Genomic DNA, 24,690 nt, shown 5'->3' with positions numbered 1-24,690 from the left:
TTTTTTTTTTCCGACAAAAAAACGACCATGTATAGTAAGGCTTTTTTTTCCGACAAAAAAACGACCATGTATAGTAAGGCTTTTTTTTCCGACAAAAAAACGACCATGTATAGTAAAGCTTTTTTTTCCGACAAAAAAACGACCATGTATAGTAAGGCTTTTTTTTCCGACAAAAAAACGACCATGTATAGTAAGGCTTTTTTTTCCGACAAAAAAACGACCATGTATAGTAAGGCTTTTTTTTCCGACATAAAAACGACCATGTATAGTAAGGCTTTTTTTTCCGACAAAAAAACGACCATGTATAGTAAGGCTTTTTTTTCCGACAAAAAAACGACCATGTATAGTAAGGCTTTTTTTTCCGACAAAAAAACGACCATGTATAGTAAGGCTTTTTTTTCCGACAAAAAAACGACCATGTATAGTAAGGCTTTTTTTTCCGACAAAAAAACGACCATGTATAGTAAGGCTTTTTTTTCCGACAAAAAAACGACCATGTATAGTAAGGCTTTTTTTTTTTTTTTTTTTTTTTTTTTTTTTTTTTTTTTTTTTTTAAATTCCTAGTCATACTTACTAAACTCATTGCTCCTCTTTCCAGTAAATAGACTCACAGCCCCGTGGTCTAGTGGTAGAGTGTCTACACTCTGACACTGAGGTTGTGGGTTCGATCCCAGGCTGAGTCAAACCAAACGACCTTGTATAGTAAGGCATTTTTTTCCCGACAAAAAAACGACCATGTATAGTAAGGCTTTTTTTTCCGACAAAAAAACGACCATGTATAGTAAGACTTTTTTTTCCGAGAAAAAAACGACCATGTATATATAGTAAGGCTTTTTTTTCAGACAAAAAAACGACCATGTATAGTAAGGCTTTTTTTTCCGACAAAAAAACGACCATGTATAGTAAGGCTTTTTTTTCCGACAAAAAAACGACCATGTATAGTAAGGCTTTTTTTTCCGACAAAAAAACGACCATGTATAGTAAGGCTTTTTTTTCCGACAAAAAAACGACCATGTATAGTAAAGCTTTTTTTTCCGACAAAAAAACGACCATGTATAGTAAGGCTTTTTTTTCCGACAAAAAAACGACCATGTATAGTAAGGCTTTTTTTTCCGACAAAAAAACGACCATGTATAGTAAGGCTTTTTTTTCCGACAAAAAAACGACCATGTATAGTAAGGCTTTTTTTTCCGACAAAAAAACGACCATGTATAGTAAAGCTTTTTTTTCCGACAAAAAAACGACCATGTATAGTAAGGCTTTTTTTTCCGACAAAAAAACGACCATGTATAGTAAGGCTTTTTTTTCCGACAAAAAAACGACCATGTATAGTAAGGCTTTTTTTTCCGACATAAAAACGACCATGTATAGTAAGGCTTTTTTTTTCCGACAAAAAAACGACCATGTATAGTAAGGCTTTTTTTTCCGACAAAAAAACGACCATGTATAGTAAGGCTTTTTTTTCTGACAAAAAAACGACCATGTATAGTAAGGCTTTTTTTTCCGACAAAAAAACGACCATGTATAGTAAGGCTTTTTTTTCCGACAAAAAAACGACCATGTATAGTAAGGCTTTTTTTTCCGACAAAAAAACGACCATGTATAGTAAGGCTTTTTTTTCCGACAAAAAAACGACCATGTATAGTAAGGCTTTTTTTTCCGACATAAAAACGACCATGTATAGTAAGGCTTTTTTTTCCGACAAAAAAACGACCATGTATAGTAAGGCTTTTTTTTCCGACAAAAAAACGACCATGTATAGTAAGGCTTTTTTTTCCGACAAAAAAACGACCATGTATAGTAAGGCTTTTTTTTCCGACAAAAAAACGACCATGTATTGTAAGGCTTTTTTTTCCGACAAAAAAACGACCATGTATAGTAAGGCTTTTTTTTCCGACAAAAAAACGACCATGTATAGTAAGGCTTTTTTTTTTTTTTTTTTTTTTTTTTTTTTTTTTTTTTTTTTTTTTTTTTAAAATTCCTAGTCATACTTACTAAACTCATTGCTCCTCTTTCCAGTAAATAGACTCACAGCCCCGTGGTCTAGTGGTAGAGTGTCTACACTCTGACACTGAGGTTGTGGGTTCGATCCCAGGCTGAGTCAAACCAAACGACCTTGTATAGTAAGGCATTTTTTTCCCGACAAAAAAACGACCATGTATAGTAAGGCTTTTTTTTCCGACAAAAAAACGACCATGTATAGTAAGGCTTTTTTTTCCGACAAAAAAACGACCATGTATAGTAAGACTTTTTTTTCCGAGAAAAAAACGACCATGTATATATAGTAAGGCTTTTTTTTCAGACAAAAAAACGACCATGTATAGTAAGGCTTTTTTTTCCGACAAAAAAACGACCATGTATAGTAAGGCTTTTTTTTCCGACAAAAAAACGACCATGTATAGTAAGGCTTTTTTTTCCGACAAAAAAACGACCATGTATAGTAAGGCTTTTTTTTTTCCGACAAAAAAACGACCATGTATAGTAAGGCTTTTTTTTCCGACAAAAAAACGACCATGTATAGTAAGGCTTTTTTTTCCGACAAAAAAACGACCATGTATAGTAAAGCTTTTTTTTCCGACAAAAAAACGACCATGTATAGTAAGGCTTTTTTTTCCGACAAAAAAACGACCATGTATAGTAAGGCTTTTTTTTCCGACAAAAAAACGACCATGTATAGTAAGGCTTTTTTTTCCGACAAAAAAACGACCATGTATAGTAAGGCTTTTTTTTCCGACATAAAAACGACCATGTATAGTAAGGCTTTTTTTTCCGACAAAAAAACGACCATGTATAGTAAGGCTTTTTTTTCCGACAAAAAAACGACCATGTATAGTAAGGCTTTTTTTTCCGACAAAAAAACGACCATGTATAGTAAGGCTTTTTTTTCCGACAAAAAAACGACCATGTATTGTAAGGCTTTTTTTTCCGACATAAAAACGACCTTGTATAGTAAGGCATTTTTTTCCCGACAAAAAAACGACCATGTATAGTAAGGCTTTTTTTTCCGACAAAAAAACGACCATGTATAGTAAGGCTTTTTTTTCCGACAAAAAAACGACCATGTATAGTAAGGCTTTTTTTTCCGACAAAAAAACGACCATGTATAGTAAGACTTTTTTTTCCGAGAAAAAAACGACCATGTATATATAGTAAGGCTTTTTTTTCAGACAAAAAAACGACCATGTATAGTAAGGCTTTTTTTTCCGACAAAAAAACGACCATGTATAGTAAGGCTTTTTTTTCCGACAAAAAAACGACCATGTATAGTAAGGCTTTTTTTTCCGACAAAAAAACGACCATGTATAGTAAGGCTTTTTTTTTTCCGACAAAAAAACGACCATGTATAGTAAGGCTTTTTTTTCCGACAAAAAAACGACCATGTATAGTAAGGCTTTTTTTTCCGACAAAAAAACGACCATGTATAGTAAAGCTTTTTTTTCCGACAAAAAAACGACCATGTATAGTAAGGCTTTTTTTTCCGACAAAAAAACGACCATGTATAGTAAGGCTTTTTTTTCCGACAAAAAAACGACCATGTATAGTAAGGCTTTTTTTTCCGACAAAAAAACGACCATGTATAGTAAGGCTTTTTTTTCCGACATAAAAACGACCATGTATAGTAAGGCTTTTTTTTCCGACAAAAAAACGACCATGTATAGTAAGGCTTTTTTTTCCGACAAAAAAACGACCATGTATAGTAAGGCTTTTTTTTCCGACAAAAAAACGACCATGTATAGTAAGGCTTTTTTTTCCGACAAAAAAACGACCATGTATTGTAAGGCTTTTTTTCCCGACAAAAAAACGACCATGTATAGTAAGGCTTTTTTTTCCGACAAAAAAACGACCATGTATAGTAAGGCTTTTTTTTCCGACAAAAAAACGACCATGTATAGTAAGGCTTTTTTTTCCGACAAAAAAACGACCATGTATAGTAAGGCTTTTTTTTTTAATTTTTTTTTTTTTTTTTTATTTTTAAATTCCTAGTCATACTTACTAAACTCATTGCTCCTCTTTCCAGTAAATAGACTCACAGCCCCGTGGTCTAGTGGTAGAGTGTCTACACTCTGACACTGAGGTTGTGGGTTCGATCCCAGGCTGAGTCAAACCAAACGACCTTGTATAGTAAGGCATTTTTTTCCCGACAAAAAAACGACCATGTATAGTAAGGCTTTTTTTTCCGACAAAAAAACGACCATGTATAGTAAGGCTTTTTTTTCCGACAAAAAAACGACCATGTATAGTAAGACTTTTTTTTCCGAGAAAAAAACGACCATGTATAGTAAGGCTTTTTTTTCCGACAAAAAAACGACCATGTATAGTAAGACTTTTTTTTCCGAGAAAAAAACGACCATGTATATATAGTAAGGCTTTTTTTTCAGACAAAAAAACGACCATGTATAGTAAGGCTTTTTTTTCCGACAAAAAAACGACCATGTATAGTAAGGCTTTTTTTTCCGACAAAAAAACGACCATGTATAGTAAGGCTTTTTTTTCCGACAAAAAAACGACCATGTATAGTAAGGCTTTTTTTTCCGACAAAAAAACGACCATGTATAGTAAGGCTTTTTTTTCCGACATAAAAACGACCATGTATAGTAAGGCTTTTTTTTCCGACAAAAAAACGACCATGTATAGTAAGGCTTTTTTTTCCGACAAAAAAACGACCATGTATAGTAAGGCTTTTTTTTCCGACAAAAAAACGACCATGTATAGTAAGGCTTTTTTTTCCGACAAAAAAACGACCATGTATTGTAAGGCTTTTTTTTCCGACAAAAAAACGACCATGTATAGTAAGGCTTTTTTTTCCGACAAAAAAACGACCATGTATAGTAAGGCTTTTTTTTCCGACAAAAAAACGACCATGTATAGTAAGGCTTTTTTTTCCGACAAAAAAACGACCATGTATAGTAAGGCTTTTTTTTCCGACAAAAAAACGACCATGTATAGTAAGGCTTTTTTTTTTTTTTTTTTTTTTTTTTTTTTTTTTAATTCCTAGTCATACTTACTAAACTCATTGCTCCTCTTTCCAGTAAATAGACTCACAGCCCCGTGGTCTAGTGGTAGAGTGTCTACACTCTGACACTGAGGTTGTGGGTTCGATCCCAGGCTGAGTCAAACCAAACGACCTTGTATAGTAAGGCATTTTTTTCCCGACAAAAAAACGACCATGTATAGTAAGGCTTTTTTTTCCGACAAAAAAACGACCATGTATAGTAAGGCTTTTTTTTCCGACAAAAAAACGACCATGTATAGTAAGACTTTTTTTTCCGAGAAAAAAACGACCATGTATAGTAAGGCTTTTTTTTCCGACAAAAAAACGACCATGTATAGTAAGGCTTTTTTTTCCGACAAAAAAACGACCATGTATAGTAAGGCTTTTTTTTCCGACAAAAAAACGACCATGTATAGTAAGGCTTTTTTTTCCGACATAAAAACGACCATGTATAGTAAGGCTTTTTTTTCCGACAAAAAAACGACCATGTATAGTAAGGCTTTTTTTTCCGACAAAAAAACGACCATGTATAGTAAGGCTTTTTTTTCCGACAAAAAAACGACCATGTATAGTAAGGCTTTTTTTTTCCGACAAAAAAACGACCATGTATAGTAAGGCTTTTTTTTCCGACAAAAAAACGACCATGTATAGTAAGGCTTTTTTTTCCGACATAAAAACGACCATGTATAGTAAGGCTTTTTTTTCCGACATAAAAACGACCATGTATAGTAAGGCTTTTTTTTCCGACAAAAAAACGACCATGTATAGTAAGGCTTTTTTTTCCGACAAAAAAACGACCATGTATAGTAAGGCTTTTTTTTTCCGACAAAAAAACGACCATGTATAGTAAGGCTTTTTTTCCGACAAAAAAACGACCATGTATAGTAAGGCTTTTTTTTCCGACATAAAAACGACCATGTATAGTAAGGCTTTTTTTTCCGACATAAAAACGACCATGTATAGTAAGGCTTTTTTTTCCGACAAAAAAATTACCATGTATAGTAAGGCTTTTTTTTCCGACAAAAAAAACGACCATGTATAGTAAGGCTTTTTTTTTCCGACAAAAAAACGACCATGTATAGTAAGGCTTTTTTTTTCCGACAAAAAAACGACCATGTATAGTAAGGCTTTTTTTTCTGACAAAAAAACGACCATGTATAGTAAGGCTTTTTTTTCCGACAAAAAAACGACCATGTATAGTAAGGCTTTTTTTTTTCCTAGTCATATTTACTAAACTCATTGCTCCTCTTTCCAGTAAACAGACTCACAGCCCCGTGGTCTAGTGGTAGAGTGTCTACACTCTGACACTGAGGTTGTGGGTTCGATCCCAGGCTGAGTCAAACCAAATGACCTTGTATAGTAAGGCTTTTTTTTCCCGACAAAAAAACGACCATGTATAGTAAGGCTTTTTTTTCCGACAAAAAAACGACCATGTATAGTAAGGCTTTTTTTTCCGACAAAAAAACGACCATGTATAGTAAGGCTTTTTTTTCCGACATAAAAACGACCATGTATAGTAAGGCTTTTTTTTCCGACAAAAAAACGACCATGTATAGTAAGGCTTTTTTTTCCGACAAAAAAACGACCATGTATAGTAAGGCTTTTTTTTCCGACATAAAAACGACCATGTATAGTAAGGCTTTTTTTTCCGACAAAAAAACGACCATGTATAGTAAGGCTTTTTTTTCCGACAAAAAAACGACCATGTATAGTAAGGCTTTTTTTTCCGACAAAAAAACGACCATGTATAGTAAGGCTTTTTTTTCCGACATAAAAACGACCATGTATAGTAAGGCTTTTTTTTCCGACAAAAAAACGACCATGTATAGTAAGGCTTTTTTTTCCGACAAAAAAACGACCATGTATAGTAAGACTTTTTTTTCCGAGAAAAAAACGACCATGTATATATAGTAAGGCTTTTTTTTCAGACAAAAAAACGACCATGTATAGTAAGGCTTTTTTTTCCGACAAAAAAACGACCATGTATAGTAAGGCTTTTTTTTCCGACAAAAAAACGACCATGTATAGTAAGGCTTTTTTTTCCGACAAAAAAACGACCATGTATAGTAAGGCTTTTTTTTTTCCGACAAAAAAACGACCATGTATAGTAAGGCTTTTTTTTCCGACAAAAAAACGACCATGTATAGTAAGGCTTTTTTTTCCGACAAAAAAACGACCATGTATAGTAAAGCTTTTTTTTCCGACAAAAAAACGACCATGTATAGTAAGGCTTTTTTTTCCGACAAAAAAACGACCATGTATAGTAAGGCTTTTTTTTCCGACAAAAAAACGACCATGTATAGTAAGGCTTTTTTTTCCGACATAAAAACGACCATGTATAGTAAGGCTTTTTTTTCCGACAAAAAAACGACCATGTATAGTAAGGCTTTTTTTTCCGACAAAAAAACGACCATGTATAGTAAGGCTTTTTTTTCTGACAAAAAAACGACCATGTATAGTAAGGCTTTTTTTTTTCCGACAAAAAAACGACCATGTATAGTAAGGCTTTTTTTCCGACAAAAAAACGACCATGTATAGTAAGGCTTTTTTTTCCGACAAAAAAACGACCATGTATAGTAAGGCTTTTTTTTCCGACAAAAAAACGACCATGTATAGTAAGGCTTTTTTTTCCGACAAAAAAACGACCATGTATAGTAAGACTTTTTTTTCCGAGAAAAAAACGACCATGTATATATAGTAAGGCTTTTTTTTCAGACAAAAAAACGACCATGTATAGTAAGGCTTTTTTTTCCGACAAAAAAACGACCATGTATAGTAAGGCTTTTTTTTCCGACAAAAAAACGACCATGTATAGTAAGGCTTTTTTTTCCGACAAAAAAACGACCATGTATAGTAAGGCTTTTTTTTTTCCGACAAAAAAACGACCATGTATAGTAAGGCTTTTTTTTCCGACAAAAAAACGACCATGTATAGTAAGGCTTTTTTTTCCGACAAAAAAACGACCATGTATAGTAAAGCTTTTTTTTCCGACAAAAAAACGACCATGTATAGTAAGGCTTTTTTTTCCGACAAAAAAACGACCATGTATAGTAAGGCTTTTTTTTCCGACAAAAAAACGACCATGTATAGTAAGGCTTTTTTTTCCGACATAAAAACGACCATGTATAGTAAGGCTTTTTTTTCCGACAAAAAAACGACCATGTATAGTAAGGCTTTTTTTTCCGACAAAAAAACGACCATGTATAGTAAGGCTTTTTTTTCTGACAAAAAAACGACCATGTATAGTAAGGCTTTTTTTTTTCCGACAAAAAAACGACCATGTATAGTAAGGCTTTTTTTCCGACAAAAAAACGACCATGTATAGTAAGGCTTTTTTTTCCGACAAAAAAACGACCATGTATAGTAAGGCTTTTTTTTCCGACATAAAAACGACCATGTATAGTAAGGCTTTTTTTTCAGACAAAAAAACGACCATGTATAGTAAGGCTTTTTTTTCCGACAAAAAAACGACCATGTATAGTAAGGCTTTTTTTTCCGACAAAAAAACGACCATGTATAGTAAGGCTTTTTTTTCCGACAAAAAAACGACCATGTATAGTAAGGCTTTTTTTTTCCGACAAAAAACCGACCATGTATAGTAAGGCTTTTTTTTCCGACAAAAAAACGACCATGTATAGTAAGGCTTTTTTTTCCGACATAAAAACGACCATGTATAGTAAGGCTTTTTTTTCCGACAAAAAAACGACCATGTATAGTAAGGCTTTTTTTTCCGACAAAAAAACGACCATGTATAGTAAGGCTTTTTTTTCCGACAAAAAAACGACCATGTATAGTAAGGCTTTTTTTTCCGACAAAAAAACGACCATGTATAGTAAGGCTTTTTTTTCCGACAAAAAAACGACCATGTATATTAAGGCTTTTTTTTCCGACATAAAAACGACCATGTATAGTAAGGCTTTTTTTTCCGACAAAAAAACGACCATGTATAGTAAGGCTTTTTTTTCCGACAAAAAAACGACCATGTATAGTAAGGCTTTTTTTTCTGACAAAAAAACGACCATGTATAGTAAGGCTTTTTTTTTTCCGACAAAAAAACGACCATGTATAGTAAGGCTTTTTTTCCGACAAAAAAACGACCATGTATAGTAAGGCTTTTTTTTCCGACAAAAAAACGACCATGTATAGTAAGGCTTTTTTTTCCGACATAAAAACGACCATGTATAGTAAGGCTTTTTTTTCAGACAAAAAAACGACCATGTATAGTAAGGCTTTTTTTTCCGACAAAAAAACGACCATGTATAGTAAGGCTTTTTTTTCCGACAAAAAAACGACCATGTATAGTAAGGCTTTTTTTTCCGACAAAAAAACGACCATGTATAGTAAGGCTTTTTTTTTCCGACAAAAAACCGACCATGTATAGTAAGGCTTTTTTTTCCGACAAAAAAACGACCATGTATAGTAAGGCTTTTTTTTCCGACATAAAAACGACCATGTATAGTAAGGCTTTTTTTTCCGACAAAAAAACGACCATGTATAGTAAGGCTTTTTTTTCTGACAAAAAAACGACCATGTATAGTAAGGCTTTTTTTTTTCCGACAAAAAAACGACCATGTATAGTAAGGCTTTTTTTCCGACAAAAAAACGACCATGTATAGTAAGGCTTTTTTTCCGACAAAAAAACGACCATGTATAGTAAGGCTTTTTTTTCCGACATAAAAACGACCATGTATAGTAAGGCTTTTTTTTCAGACAAAAAAACGACCATGTATAGTAAGGCTTTTTTTTCCGACATAAAAACGACCATGTATAGTAAGGCTTTTTTTTCCAACAAAAAAACGACCATGTATAGTAAGGCTTTTTTTTCCGACAAAAAAACGACCATGTATAGTAAGGCTTTTTTTCCGACAAAAAAACGACCATGTATAGTAAGGCTTTTTTTTCCGACATAAAAACGACCATGTATAGTAAGGCTTTTTTTTCCGACATAAAAACGACCATGTATAGTAAGGCTTTTTTTTCCGACAAAAAAATGACCATGTATAGTAAGGCTTTTTTTTCCGACAAAAAAACAACCATGTATAGTAAGGCTTTTTTTTTCCGACAAAAAAACGACCATGTATAGTAAGGCTTTTTTTTTCCGACAAAAAAACGACCATGTATAGTAAGGCTTTTTTTTCTGACAAAAAAACGACCATGTATAGTAAGGCTTTTTTTTCCGACAAAAAAACGACCATGTATAGTAAGGCTTTTTTTTTTCCTAGTCATACTTACTAAACTCATTGCTCCTCTTTCCAGTAAACAGACTCACAGGCCCGTGGTCTAGTGGTAGAGTGTCTACACTCTGACACTGAGGTTGTGGGTTCGATCCCAGGCTGAGTCAAACCAAATGACCTTGTATAGTAAGGCTTTTTTTTCCCGACAAAAAAACGACCATGTATAGTAAGGCTTTTTTTTTTCCTAGTCATACTTACTAAACTCATTGCTCCTCTTTCCAGTAAACAGACTCACAGCCCCGTGGTCTAGTGGTAGAGTGTCTACACTCTGACACTGAGGTTGTGGGTTCGATCCCAGGCTGAGTCAAACCAAATGACCTTGTATAGTAAGGCTTTTTTTTCCGACAAAAAACGACCATGTATAGTAAGGCTTTTTTTTCCGACAAAAAAACGACCATGTATAGTAAGGCTTTTTTTTCCGACAAAAAAACGACCATGTATAGTAAGGCTTTTTTTTTCCGACAAAAAAACGACCATGTATAGTAAGGCTTTTTTTTCCGACAAAAAAACGACCATGTATAGTAAGGCTTTTTTTTCCGACATAAAAACGACCATGTATAGTAAGGCTTTTTTTTCCGACAAAAAAACGACCATGTATAGTAAGGCTTTTTTTTCCGACAAAAAAACGACCATGTATAGTAAGGCTTTTTTTTCCGACAAAAAAACGACCATGTATAGTAAGGCTTTTTTTTCCGACAAAAAAACGACCATGTATAGTAAGGCTTTTTTTTCCGACAAAAAAACGACCATGTATAGTAAGGCTTTTTTTTCCGACATAAAAACGACCATGTATAGTAAGGCTTTTTTTTCCGACATAAAAACGACCATGTATAGTAAGGCTTTTTTTTCCGACAAAAAAATGACCATGTATAGTAAGGCTTTTTTTTCCGACAAAAAAACAACCATGTATAGTAAGGCTTTTTTTTTCCGACAAAAAAACGACCATGTATAGTAAGGCTTTTTTTTTTCCGACAAAAAAACGACCATGTATAGTAAGGCTTTTTTTTCTGACAAAAAAACGACCATGTATAGTAAGGCTTTTTTTTCCGACAAAAAAACGACCATGTATAGTAAGGCTTTTTTTTTTCCTAGTCATACTTACTAAACTCATTGCTCCTCTTTCCAGTAAACAGACTCACAGCCCCGTGGTCTAGTGGTAGAGTGTCTACACTCTGACACTGAGGTTGTGGGTTCGATCCCAGGCTGAGTCAAACCAAATGACCTTGTATAGTAAGGCTTTTTTTTCCCGACAAAAAAACGACCATGTATAGTAAGGCTTTTTTTTTTCCTAGTCATACTTACTAAACTCATTGCTCCTCTTTCCAGTAAACAGACTCACAGCCCCGTGGTCTAGTGGTAGAGTGTCTACACTCTGACACTGAGGTTGTGGGTTCGATCCCAGGCTGAGTCAAACCAAATGACCTTGTATAGTAAGGCTTTTTTTTCCGACAAAAAAACGACCATGTATAGTAAGGCTTTTTTTTCCGACAAAAAAACGACCATGTATAGTAAGGCTTTTTTTTCCGACAAAAAAACGACCATGTATAGTAAGGCTTTTTTTTTCCGACAAAAAAACGACCATGTATAGTAAGGCTTTTTTTTCCGACAAAAAAACGACCATGTATAGTAAGGCTTTTTTTTCCGACATAAAAACGACCATGTATAGTAAGGCTTTTTTTTCCGACAAAAAAACGACCATGTATAGTAAGGCTTTTTTTTCCGACATAAAAACGACCATGTATAGTAAGGCTTTTTTTTCCGACAAAAAAACGACCATGTATAGTAAGGCTTTTTTTTCCGACAAAAAAACGACCATGTATAGTAAGGCTTTTTTTTCCGACAAAAAAACGACCATGTATAGTAAGGCTTTTTTTTTCCGACAAAAAAACGACCATGTATAGTAAGGCTTTTTTTTCCGACAAAAAAACGACCATGTATAGTAAGGCTTTTTTTTCCGACATAAAAACGACCATGTATAGTAAGGCTTTTTTTTCCGACAAAAAAACGACCATGTATAGTAAGGCTTTTTTTTCCGACAAAAAAACAACCATGTATAGTAAGGCTTTTTTTTCCGACATAAAAACGACCATGTATAGTAAGGCTTTTTTTTCCGACAAAAAAACGACCATGTATAGTAAGGCTTTTTTTTCCGACAAAAAAACGACCATGTATAGTAAGGCTTTTTTTTCCGACAAAAAAACGACCATGTATAGTAAGGCTTTTTTTTCCGACAAAAAAACGACCATGTATAGTAAGGCTTTTTTTTCCGACAAAAAAACGACCATGGAAAGTAAGGCTTTTTTTTTCCGACAAAAAAACGACCATGTATAGTAAGGCTTTTTTTTCCGACAAAAAAACGACCATGTATAGTAAGGCTTTTTTTTCCGACATAAAAACGACCATGTATAGTAAGGCTTTTTTTTCCGACATAAAAACGACCATGTATAGTAAGGCTTTTTTTTCCGACAAAAAAACGACCATGTATAGTAAGGCTTTTTTTTCCGACAAAAAAACGACCATGTATAGTAAGGCTTTTTTTTCCGACAAAAAAACGACCATGTATAGTAAGGCTTTTTTTTCCGACAAAAAAACGACCATGTATAGTAAGGCTTTTTTTTCCGACAAAAAAACGACCATGTATAGTAAGGCTTTTTTTTCCGACAAAAAAACGACCATGTATAGTAAGGCTTTTTTTTCCGACAAAAAAACGACCATGTATAGTAAGGCTTTTTTTTTCCGACAAAAAAACGACCATGTATAGTAAGGCTTTTTTTTCCGACAAAAAAACGACCATGTATAGTAAGGCTTTTTTTTCCGACATAAAAACGACCATGTATAGTGAGGCTTTTTTTTCCGACAAAAAAACGACCATGTATAGTGAGGCTTTTTTTTCCGACAAAAAAACGACCATGTATAGTAAGGCTTTTTTTTCCGACAAAAAAACGACCATGTATAGTAAGGCTTTTTTTTCCGACATAAAAACGACCATGTATAGTAAGGCTTTTTTTTCCGACAAAAAAACGACCATGTATAGTAAGGCTTTTTTTTCCGACAAAAAAACGACCATGTATAGTAAGGCTTTTTTTTCCGACATAAAAACGACCATGTATAGTAAGGCTTTTTTTTCCGACAAAAAAACGACCATGTATAGTAAGGCTTTTTTTTCCGACAAAAAAACGACCATGTATAGTAAGGCTTTTTTTTCCGACAAAAAAACGACCATGTATAGTAAGGCTTTTTTTTCCGACATAAAAACGACCATGTATAGTAAGGCTTTTTTTTCCGACAAAAAAACGACCATGTATAGTAAGGCTTTTTTTTCCGACATAAAAATGACCATGTATAGTAAGGCTTTTTTTTCAGACAAAAAAACGACCATGTATAGTAAGGCTTTTTTTTCCGACAAAAAAACGACCATGTATAGTAAGGCTTTTTTTTCCGACAAAAAAACGACCATGTATAGTAAGGCTTTTTTTTCCGACATAAAAACGACCATGTATAGTAAGGCTTTTTTTTCCGACAAAAAAACGACCATGTATAGTAAGGCTTTTTTTTCCGACAAAAAAACGACCATGTATAGTAAGGCTTTTTTTTCCGACAAAAAAACGACCATGTATAGTAAGGCTTTTTTTTCAGACAAAAAAACGACCATGTATAGTAAGGCTTTTTTTTCCGACAAAAAAACGACCATATATAGTAAGGCTTTTTTTTCCGACAAAAAAACGACCATGTATAGTAAGGCTTTTTTTTCCGACATAAAAACGACCATGTATAGTAAGGCTTTTTTTTCCGACAAAAAAACGACCATGTATAGTAAGGCTTTTTTTTCCGACAAAAAAACGACCATGTATAGTAAGGCTTTTTTTTCCGACATAAAAACGACCATGTATAGTAAGGCTTTTTTTTCCGACAAAAAAACGACCATGTATAGTAAGGCTTTTTTTTCCGACAAAAAAACGACCATGTATAGTAAGGCTTTTTTTTCCGACAAAAAAACGACCATGTATAGTAAGGCTTTTTTTTCCGACATAAAAACGACCATGTATAGTAAGGCTTTTTTTTCCGACAAAAAAACGACCATGTATAGTAAGGCTTTTTTTTCCGACATAAAAATGACCATGTATAGTAAGGCTTTTTTTTCAGACAAAAAAACGACCATGTATAGTAAGGCTTTTTTTTCCGACAAAAAAACGACCATGTATAGTAAGGCTTTTTTTTCCGACAAAAAAACGACCATGTATAGTAAGGCTTTTTTTTCCGACATAAAAACGACCATGTATAGTAAGGCTTTTTTTTCCGACAAAAAAACGACCATGTATAGTAAGGCTTTTTTTTCCGACAAAAAAACGACCATGTATAGTAAGGCTTTTTTTTCCGACAAAAAAACGACCATGTATAGTAAGGCTTTTTTTTCCGACAAAAAAACGACCATGTATTGTAAGGCTTTTTTTTCCGACAAAAAAACGACCATGTATAGTAAGGCTTTTTTTTCCGACAAAAAAACGACCATGTATAGTAAGGCTTTTTTTTTTTTTTTTTTCCTAGTCATACTTACTAAACTCATTGCTCCTCTTTCCAGTAAATAGACTCACAGCCCCGTGGTCTAGTGGTAGAGTGTCTACACTCTGACACTGAGGTTGTGGGTTCGATCCCAGGCTGAGTCAAACCAAACGACCTTGTATAGTAAGGCATTTTTTTCCCGACAAAAAAACGACCATGTATAGTAAGGCTTTTTTTTCCGACAAAAAAACGACCATGTATAGTAAGGCTTTTTTTTCCGACAAAAAAACGACCATGTATAGTAAGACTTTTTTTTCCGAGAAAAAAACAACCATGCATAGTAAGGCTTTTTTTTCCGACAAAAAAACGACCATGTATAGTAAGACTTTTTTTTCCGAGAAAAAAACGACCATGTATATATAGTAAGGCTTTTTTTTCAGACAAAAAAACGACCATGTATAGTAAGGCTTTTTTTTCAGACAAAAAAACGACCATGTATAGTAAGGCTTTTTTTTCCGACAAAAAAACGACCATGTATAGTAAGGCTTTTTTTTTTCCGACAAAAAAACGACCATGTATAGTAAGGCTTTTTTTTCCGACAAAAAAACGACCATGTATAGTAAGGCTTTTTTTTCCGACAAAAAAACGACCATGTATAGTAAAGCTTTTTTTTCCGACAAAAAAACGACCATGTATAGTAAGGCTTTTTTTTCCGACAAAAAAACGACCATGTATAGTAAGGCTTTTTTTTCCGACAAAAAAACGACCATGTATAGTAAGGCTTTTTTTTCCGACATAAAAACGACCATGTATAGTAAGGCTTTTTTTTCCGACAAAAAAACGACCATGTATAGTAAGGCTTTTTTTTCCGACAAAAAAACGACCATGTATAGTAAGGCTTTTTTTTCCGACAAAAAAACGACCATGTATAGTAAGGCTTTTTTTTTCCGACAAAAAAACGACCATGTATAGTAAGGCTTTTTTTCCGACAAAAAAACGACCATGTATAGTAAGGCTTTTTTTTCCGACAAAAAAACGACCATGTATAGTAAGGCTTTTTTTTCCAACATAAAAACGACCATGTATAGTAAGGCTTTTTTTTCAGACAAAAAAACGACCATGTATAGTAAGGCTTTTTTTTCCGACAAAAAAACGACCATGTATAGTAAGGCTTTTTTTTCCGACAAAAAAACGACCATGTATAGTAAGGCTTTTTTTTCCGACAAAAAAACGACCATGTATAGTAAGGCTTTTTTTTTCCGACAAAAAACCGACCATGTATAGTAAGGCTTTTTTTTCCGACAAAAAAACGACCATGTATAGTAAGGCTTTTTTTTCCGACATAAAAACGACCATGTATAGTAAGGCTTTTTTTTCCGACAAAAAAACGACCATGTATAGTAAGGCTTTTTTTTCCGACAAAAAAACGACCATGTATAGTAAGGCTTTTTTTTCCGACAAAAAAACGACCATGTATAGTAAGGCTTTTTTTCCGACATAAAAACGACCATGTATAGTAAGGCTTTTTTTTTCCGACAAAAAAACGACCATGTATAGTAAGGCTTTTTTTCCGACAAAAAAACGACCATGTATAGTAAGGCTTTTTTTTTCCGACATAAAAACGACCATGTATAGTAAGGCTTTTTTTTCCGACAAAAAAATGACCATGTATAGTAAGGCTTTTTTTTCCGACAAAAAAACGACCATGTATAGTAAGGCTTTTTTTTTCCGACAAAAAAACGACCATGTATAGTAAGGCTTTTTTTTTCCGACAAAAAAACGACCATGTATAGTAAGGCTTTTTTTTCTGACAAAAAAACGACCATGTATAGTAAGGCTTTTTTTTCCGACAAAAAAACGACCATGTATAGTAAGGCTTTTTTTTTTCCTAGTCATACTTACTAAACTCATTGCTCCTCTTTCCAGTAAACAGACTCACAGCCCCGTGGTCTAGTGGTAGAGTGTCTACACTCTGACACTGAGGTTGTGGGTTCGATCCCAGGCTGAGTCAAACCAAATGAACTTGTATAGTAAGGCTTTTTTTTCCCGACAAAAAAACGACCATGTATAGTAAGGCTTTTTTTTCCGACAAAAAAACGACCATGTATAGTAAGGCTTTTTTTTCTGACAAAAAAACGACCATGTATAGTAAGGCTTTTTTTTCCGACAAAAAAACGACCATGTATAGTAAGGCTTTTTTTTCCGACATAAAAACGACCATGTATAGTAAGGCTTTTTTTTCCGACAAAAAAACGACCATGTATAGTAAGGCTTTTTTTTCCGACAAAAAAACGACCATGTATAGTAAGGCTTTTTTTTCCGACAAAAAAACGACCATGTATAGTAAGGCTTTTTTTTTCCGACAAAAAAACGACCATGTATAGTAAGGCTTTTTTTTCCGACAAAAAAACGACCATGTATAGTAAGGCTTTTTTTTCCGACATAAAAACGACCATGTATAGTAAGGCTTTTTTTTCCGACAAAAAAACGACCATGTATAGTAAGGCTTTTTTTTCCGACAAAAAAACAACCATGTATAGTAAGGCTTTTTTTTCCGACATAAAAACGACCATGTATAGTAAGGCTTTTTTTTCCGACAAAAAAACGACCATGTATAGTAAGGCTTTTTTTTCCGACAAAAAAACGACCATGTATAGTAAGGCTTTTTTTTCCGACAAAAAAACGACCATGTATAGTAAGGCTTTTTTTTCCGACAAAAAAACGACCATGTATAGTAAGGCTTTTTTTTCCGACAAAAAAACGACCATGTATAGTAAGGCTTTTTTTTTCCGACAAAAAAACGACCATGTATAGTAAGGCTTTTTTTTCCGACAGAAAAACGACCATGTATAGTAAGGCTTTTTTTTCCGACATAAAAACGACCATGTATAGTAAGGCTTTTTTTTCCGACATAAAAACGACCATGTATAGTAAGGCTTTTTTTTCCGACAAAAAAACGACCATGTATAGTAAGGCTTTTTTTTCCGACAAAAAAACGACCATGTATAGTAAGGCTTTTTTTTCCGACAAAAAAACGACCATGTATAGTAAGGCTTTTTTTTCCGACAAAAAAACGACCATGTATAGTAAGGCATTTTTTTCCCGACAAAAAAACGACCATGTATAGTAAGGCTTTTTTTTCCGACAAAAAAACGACCATGTATAGTAAGACTTTTTTTTCCGAGAAAAAAACGACCATGTATATATAGTAAGGCTTTTTTTTCAGACAAAAAAACGACCATGTATAGTAAGGCTTTTTTTTCCGACAAAAAAACGACCATGTATAGTAAGGCTTTTTTTTCCGACAAAAAAACGACCATGTATAGTAAGGCTTTTTTTTCCGACAAAAAAACGACCATGTATAGTAAGGCTTTTTTTTCCGACAAAAAAACGACCATGTATAGTAAAGCTTTTTTTTCCGACAAAAAAACGACCATGTATAGTAAGGCTTTTTTTTCCGACAAAAAAACGACCATGTATAGTAAGGCTTTTTTTTCCGACAAAAAAACGACCATGTATAGTAAGGCTTTTTTTTCCGACAAAAAAACGACCATGTATAGTAAGGCTTTTTTTTCCGACAAAAAAACGACCATGTATAGTAAAGCTTTTTTTTCCGACAAAAAAACGACCATGTATAGTAAGGCTTTTTTTTCCGACAAAAAAACGACCATGTATAGTAAGGCTTTTTTTTCCGACAAAAAAACGACCATGTATAGTAAGGCTTTTTTTTCCGACATAAAAACGACCATGTATAGTAAGGCTTTTTTTTCCGACAAAAAAACGACCATGTATAGTAAGGCTTTTTTTTCCGACAAAAAAACGGCCATGTATAGTAAGGCTTTTTTTTCCGACAAAAAAACGACCATGTATAGTAAGGCTTTTTTTTCCGACAAAAAAACGACCATGTATAGTAAGGCTTTTTTTTCCGACAAAAAAACGACCATGTATAGTAAGGCTTTTTTTTCCGACAAAAAAACGACCATGTATAGTAAGGCTTTTTTTTCCGACAAAAAAACGACCATGTATAGTAAGGCTTTTTTTTTCCGACAAAAAAACGACCATGTATAGTAAGGCTTTTTTTTCCGACAAAAAAAACGACCATGTATAGTAAGGCTTTTTTTTCCGACATAAAAACGACCATGTATAGTAAGAATTTTTTTTCCGACAAAAAAACGACCATGTATAGTAAGGCTTTTTTTTCCGACAAAAAAACGACCATGTATAGTAAGGCTTTTTTTTCCGACAAAAAAACGACCATGTATAGTAAGGCTTTTTTTTTTCGACAAAAAAACGACCATGTATAGTAAGGCTTTTTTTTCCGACAAAAAAACGACCATGTATAGTAAGGCTTTTTTTTCCGACAAAAAAACGACCATGTATAGTAAGGCTTTTTTTTCCGACAAAAAAACGACCATGTATAGTAAGGCTTTTTTTTCCGACAAAAAAACGACCATGTATAGTAAGGCTTTTTTTTCCGACAAAAAAACGACCATGTATAGTAAGGCTTTTTTTTTTCCGACAAAAAAACGACCATGTATAGTAAGGCTTTTTTTTTTTTTTCCTAGTCATACTTACTAAACTCATTGCTCCTCTTTCCAGTAAACAGATTCACAGCCCCGTGGTCTAGTGGTAGAGTGTCTACACTCTGACACTGAGGTTGTGGGTTCGATCCCAGGCTGAGTCAAACCAAATGACCTTGTATAGTAAGGCTTTTTTTTCCCGACAAAAAAACGACCATGTATAGTAAGGCTTTTTTTTCCGACAAAAAAACGACCATGTATAGTAAGGCTTTTTTTTCCGACAAAAAAACGACCATGTATAGTAAGGCTTTTTTTTCCGACAAAAAAACAACCATGTATAGTAAGGCTTTTTTTTCCGACATAAAAACGACCATGTATAGTAAGGCTTTTTTTTCCGACAAAAAAACGACCATGTATAGTAAGGCTTTTTTTTCCGACAAAAAAACGACCATGTATAGTAAGGCTTTTTTTTCCGACAAAAAAACGACCATGTATAGTAAGGCTTTTTTTTCCGACAAAAAAACGACCATGTATAGTAAGGCTTTTTTTTCCGACAAAAAAACGACCATGTATAGTAAGGCTTTTTTTTTCCGACAAAAAAACGACCATGTATAGTAAGGCTTTTTTTTCCGACAGAAAAACGACCATGTATAGTAAGGCTTTTTTTTCCGACATAAAAACGACCATGTATAGTAAGGCTTTTTTTTCCGACAAAAAAACGACCATGTATAGTAAGGCTTTTTTTTCCGACAAAAAAACGACCATGTATAGTAAGGCTTTTTTTTCAGACAAAAAAACGACCATGTATAGTAAGGCTTTTTTTTCCGACAAAAAAACGACCATGTATAGTAAGGCATTTTTTTCCCGACAAAAAAACGACCATGTATAGTAAGGCTTTTTTTTCCGACAAAAAAACGACCATGTATAGTAAGACTTTTTTTTCCGAGAAAAAAACGACCATGTATATATAGTAAGGCTTTTTTTTCAGACAAAAAAACGACCATGTATAGTAAGGCTTTTTTTTCCGACAAAAAAACGACCATGTATAGTAAGGCTTTTTTTTCCGACAAAAAAACGACCATGTATAGTAAGGCTTTTTTTTCCGACAAAAAAACGACCATGTATAGTAAGGCTTTTTTTTCCGACAAAAAAACGACCATGTATAGTAAAGCTTTTTTTTCCGACAAAAAAACGACCATGTATAGTAAGGCTTTTTTTTCCGACAAAAAAACGACCATGTATAGTAAGGCTTTTTTTTCCGACAAAAAAACGACCATGTATAGTAAGGCTTTTTTTTCCGACAAAAAAACGACCATGTATAGTAAGGCTTTTTTTTCCGACAAAAAAACGACCATGTATAGTAAAGCTTTTTTTTCCGACAAAAAAACGACCATGTATAGTAAGGCTTTTTTTTCCGACAAAAAAACGACCATGTATAGTAAGGCTTTTTTTTCCGACAAAAAAACGACCATGTATAGTAAGGCTTTTTTTTCCGACATAAAAACGACCATGTATAGTAAGGCTTTTTTTTCCGACAAAAAAACGACCATGTATAGTAAGGCTTTTTTTTCCGACAAAAAAACGACCATGTATAGTAAGGCTTTTTTTTCCGACAAAAAAACGACCATGTATAGTAAGGCTTTTTTTTCCGACAAAAAAAGACCATGTATAGTAAGGCTTTTTTTTCCGACAAAAAAACGACCATGTATAGTAAGGCTTTTTTTTCCGACAAAAAAACGACCATGTATAGTAAGGCTTTTTTTTCCGACAAAAAAACGACCATGTATAGTAAGGCTTTTTTTTTCCGACAAAAAAACGACCATGTATAGTAAGGCTTTTTTTTCCGACAAAAAAAACGACCATGTATAGTAAGGCTTTTTTTTCCGACATAAAAACGACCATGTATAGTAAGAATTTTTTTTCCGACAAAAAAACGACCATGTATAGTAAGGCTTTTTTTTCCGACAAAAAAACGACCATGTATAGTAAGGCTTTTTTTTCCGACAAAAAAACGACCATGTATAGTAAGGCTTTTTTTTTTCGACAAAAAAACGACCATGTATAGTAAGGCTTTTTTTTCCGACAAAAAAACGACCATGTATAGTAAGGCTTTTTTTTCCGACAAAAAAACGACCATGTATAGTAAGGCTTTTTTTTCCGACAAAAAAACGACCATGTATAGTAAGGCTTTTTTTTCCGACAAAAAAACGACCATGTATAGTAAGGCTTTTTTTTCCGACAAAAAAACGACCATGTATAGTAAGGCTTTTTTTTTTCCGACAAAAAAACGACCATGTATAGTAAGGCTTTTTTTTTTTTTTCCTAGTCATACTTACTAAACTCATTGCTCCTCTTTCCAGTAAACAGACTCACAGCCCCGTGGTCTAGTGGTAGAGTGTCTACACTCTGACACTGAGGTTGTGGGTTCGATCCCAGGCTGAGTCAAACCAAATGACCTTGTATAGTAAGGCTTTTTTTTCCCGACAAAAAAACGACCATGTATAGTAAGGCTTTTTTTTCCGACAAAAAAACGACCATGTATAGTAAGGCTTTTTTTTCCGACAAAAAAACGACCATGTATAGTAAGGCTTTTTTTTCCGACAAAAAAACGACCATGTATAGTAAGGCTTTTTTTTCCGACAAAAAAACGACCATGTATAGTAAGGCTTTTTTTTCCGACAAAAAAACGACCATGTATAGTAAGGCTTTTTTTTCCGACAAAAAAACGACCATGTATAGTAAGGCTTTTTTTTTTTTTTTTTTTTTTTTTTAAATTCCTAGTCATACTTACTTAACTCATTGCTCCTCTTTCCAGTAAATAGACTCACAGCCCCGTGGTCTAGTGGTAGAGTGTCTACACTCTGAAACTGAGGTTGTGGGTTCGATCCCAGGCTGAGTCAAACCAAACGACCTTGTATAGTAAGGCATTTTTTTCCCGACAAAAAAACGACCATGTATAGTAAGGCTTTTTTTTCCGACAAAAAAACGACCATGTATAGTAAGGCTTTTTTTTCCGACAAAAAAACGACCATGTATAGTAAGGCTTTTTTTTTTTTTTTTTTTTTTTTTTTTTTTTAAATTCCTAGTCATACTTACTAAACTCATTGCTCCTCTTTCCAGTAAATAGACTCACAGCCCCGTGGTCTAGTGGTAGAGTGTCTACACTCTGACACTGAGGTTGTGGGTTCGATCCCAGGCTGAGTCAAACCAAACGACCTTGTATAGTAAGGCATTTTTTTCCCGACAAAAAAACGACCATGTATAGTAAGGCTTTTTTTTCCGACAAAAAAACGACCATGTATAGTAAGGCTTTTTTTTCCGACAAAAAAACGACCATGTATAGTAAGACTTTTTTTTCCGAGAAAAAAACGACCATGTATAGTAAGGCTTTTTTTTCCGACAAAAAAACGACCATGTATAGTAAGACTTTTTTTTCCGAGAAAAAAACGACCATGTATATATAGTAAGGCTTTTTTTTCAGACAAAAAAACGACCATGTATAGTAAGGCTTTTTTTTCCGACAAAAAAACGACCATGTATAGTAAGGCTTTTTTTTCCGACAAAAAAACGACCATGTATAGTAAGGCTTTTTTTTCCGACAAAAAAACGACCATGTATAGTAAGGCTTTTTTTTTTCCGACAAAAAAACGACCATGTATAGTAAGGCTTTTTTTTCCGACAAAAAAACGACCATGTATAGTAAGGCTTTTTTTTCCGACAAAAAAACGACCATGTATAGTAAAGCTTTTTTTTCCGACAAAAAAACGACCATGTATAGTAAGGCTTTTTTTTCCGACAAAAAAACGACCATGTATAGTAAGGCTTTTTTTTCCGACAAAAAAACGACCATGTATAGTAAGGCTTTTTTTTCCGACATAAAAACGACCATGTATAGTAAGGCTTTTTTTTCCGACAAAAAAACGACCATGTATAGTAAGGCTTTTTTTTCCGACAAAAAAACGACCATGTATAGTAAGGCTTTTTTTTCCGACAAAAAAACGACCATGTATAGTAAGGCTTTTTTTTCCGACAAAAAAACGACCATGTATAGTAAGGCTTTTTTTTCCGACAAAAAAACGACCATGTATAGTAAGGCTTTTTTTTCCGACAAAAAAACGACCATGTATAGTAAGGCTTTTTTTTTTTTTTTTTTTTTTTTTTTTTTTAAATTCCTAGTCATACTTACTAAACTCATTGCTCCTCTTTCCAGTAAATAGACTCACAGCCCCGTGGTCTAGTGGTAGAGTGTCTACACTCTGACACTGAGGTTGTGGGTTCGATCCCAGGCTGAGTCAAACCAAACGACCTTGTATAGTAAGGCATTTTTTTCCCGACAAAAAAACGACCATGTATAGTAAGGCTTTTTTTTCCGACAAAAAAACGACCATGTATAGTAAGGCTTTTTTTTCCGACAAAAAAACGACCATGTATAGTAAGACTTTTTTTTCCGACAAAAAAACGACCATGTATAGTAAGGCTTTTTTTTCCGACAAAAAAACGACCATGTATAGTAAGGCTTTTTTTTCCGACATAAAAACGACCATGTATAGTAAGGCTTTTTTTTCCGACAAAAAAACGACCATGTATAGTAAGGCTTTTTTTTCCGACAAAAAAACGACCATGTATAGTAAGGCATTTTTTTCCGACAAAAAAACGACCATGTATAGTAAGGCTTTTTTTTCCGACACAAAAACGACCATGTATAGTAAGGCTTTTTTTTCCGACAAAAAAACGACCATATATAGTAAGGCTTTTTTTCCGACAAAAAAACGACCATGTATAGTAAGGTGTATAGTAAGGCTTTTTTTTCCGATAAAAAAAAACGACCATGTATAGTAAGGCTTTTTTTTTTTTCTGACAAAAAAACGACCATGTATAGTAAGGCTTTTTTTTCCGACAAAAAAACGACCATGTATAGTAAGGCTTTTTTTTCATAAAAAAATGACCATGTATAGTAAGGCTTTTTTTTTTTCAATAAAAAAATGACCATGTATAGTAAGGCTTTTTTTCAATAAAAAAAATGACCATGTATCGTAAGGCTTATTTTTTTTTTCATAAAAAAATGACCATGTATAGTAAGGCTTTTTTTTTTTTTTTTTCATAAAAAAATGACCATGTATAGTAAGGCTTTTTTTTCATAAAAAAACTGACCATTTATAGTAAGGCTTTTTTTTTTCATAAAAAAATGACCATGTATAGTAAGGCTTTTTTTTTTCATAAAAAAATGACCATGTATAGTAAGGCTTTTTTTTTTTCATTAAAAAAATGACCATGTATAGTAAGGCTTTTTTTTTTTTTTCATAAAAAAATGACCATGTATAGTAAGGCTTTTTTTTCATAAAAAAAATGACCATGTATAGTAAGGCTTTTTTTTTTTCATAAAAAAATGACCATGTATAGTAAGGCTTTTTTTTTTCATAAAAAAATGACCATGTATAGTAAG

This window comes from Festucalex cinctus, chromosome 18, assembly GCF_051991245.1.
Source record: "Festucalex cinctus isolate MCC-2025b chromosome 18, RoL_Fcin_1.0, whole genome shotgun sequence".
NCBI lineage: Eukaryota > Metazoa > Chordata > Actinopteri > Syngnathiformes > Syngnathidae > Festucalex > Festucalex cinctus.
Note: the sequence above shows the minus strand (reverse complement) of the source record.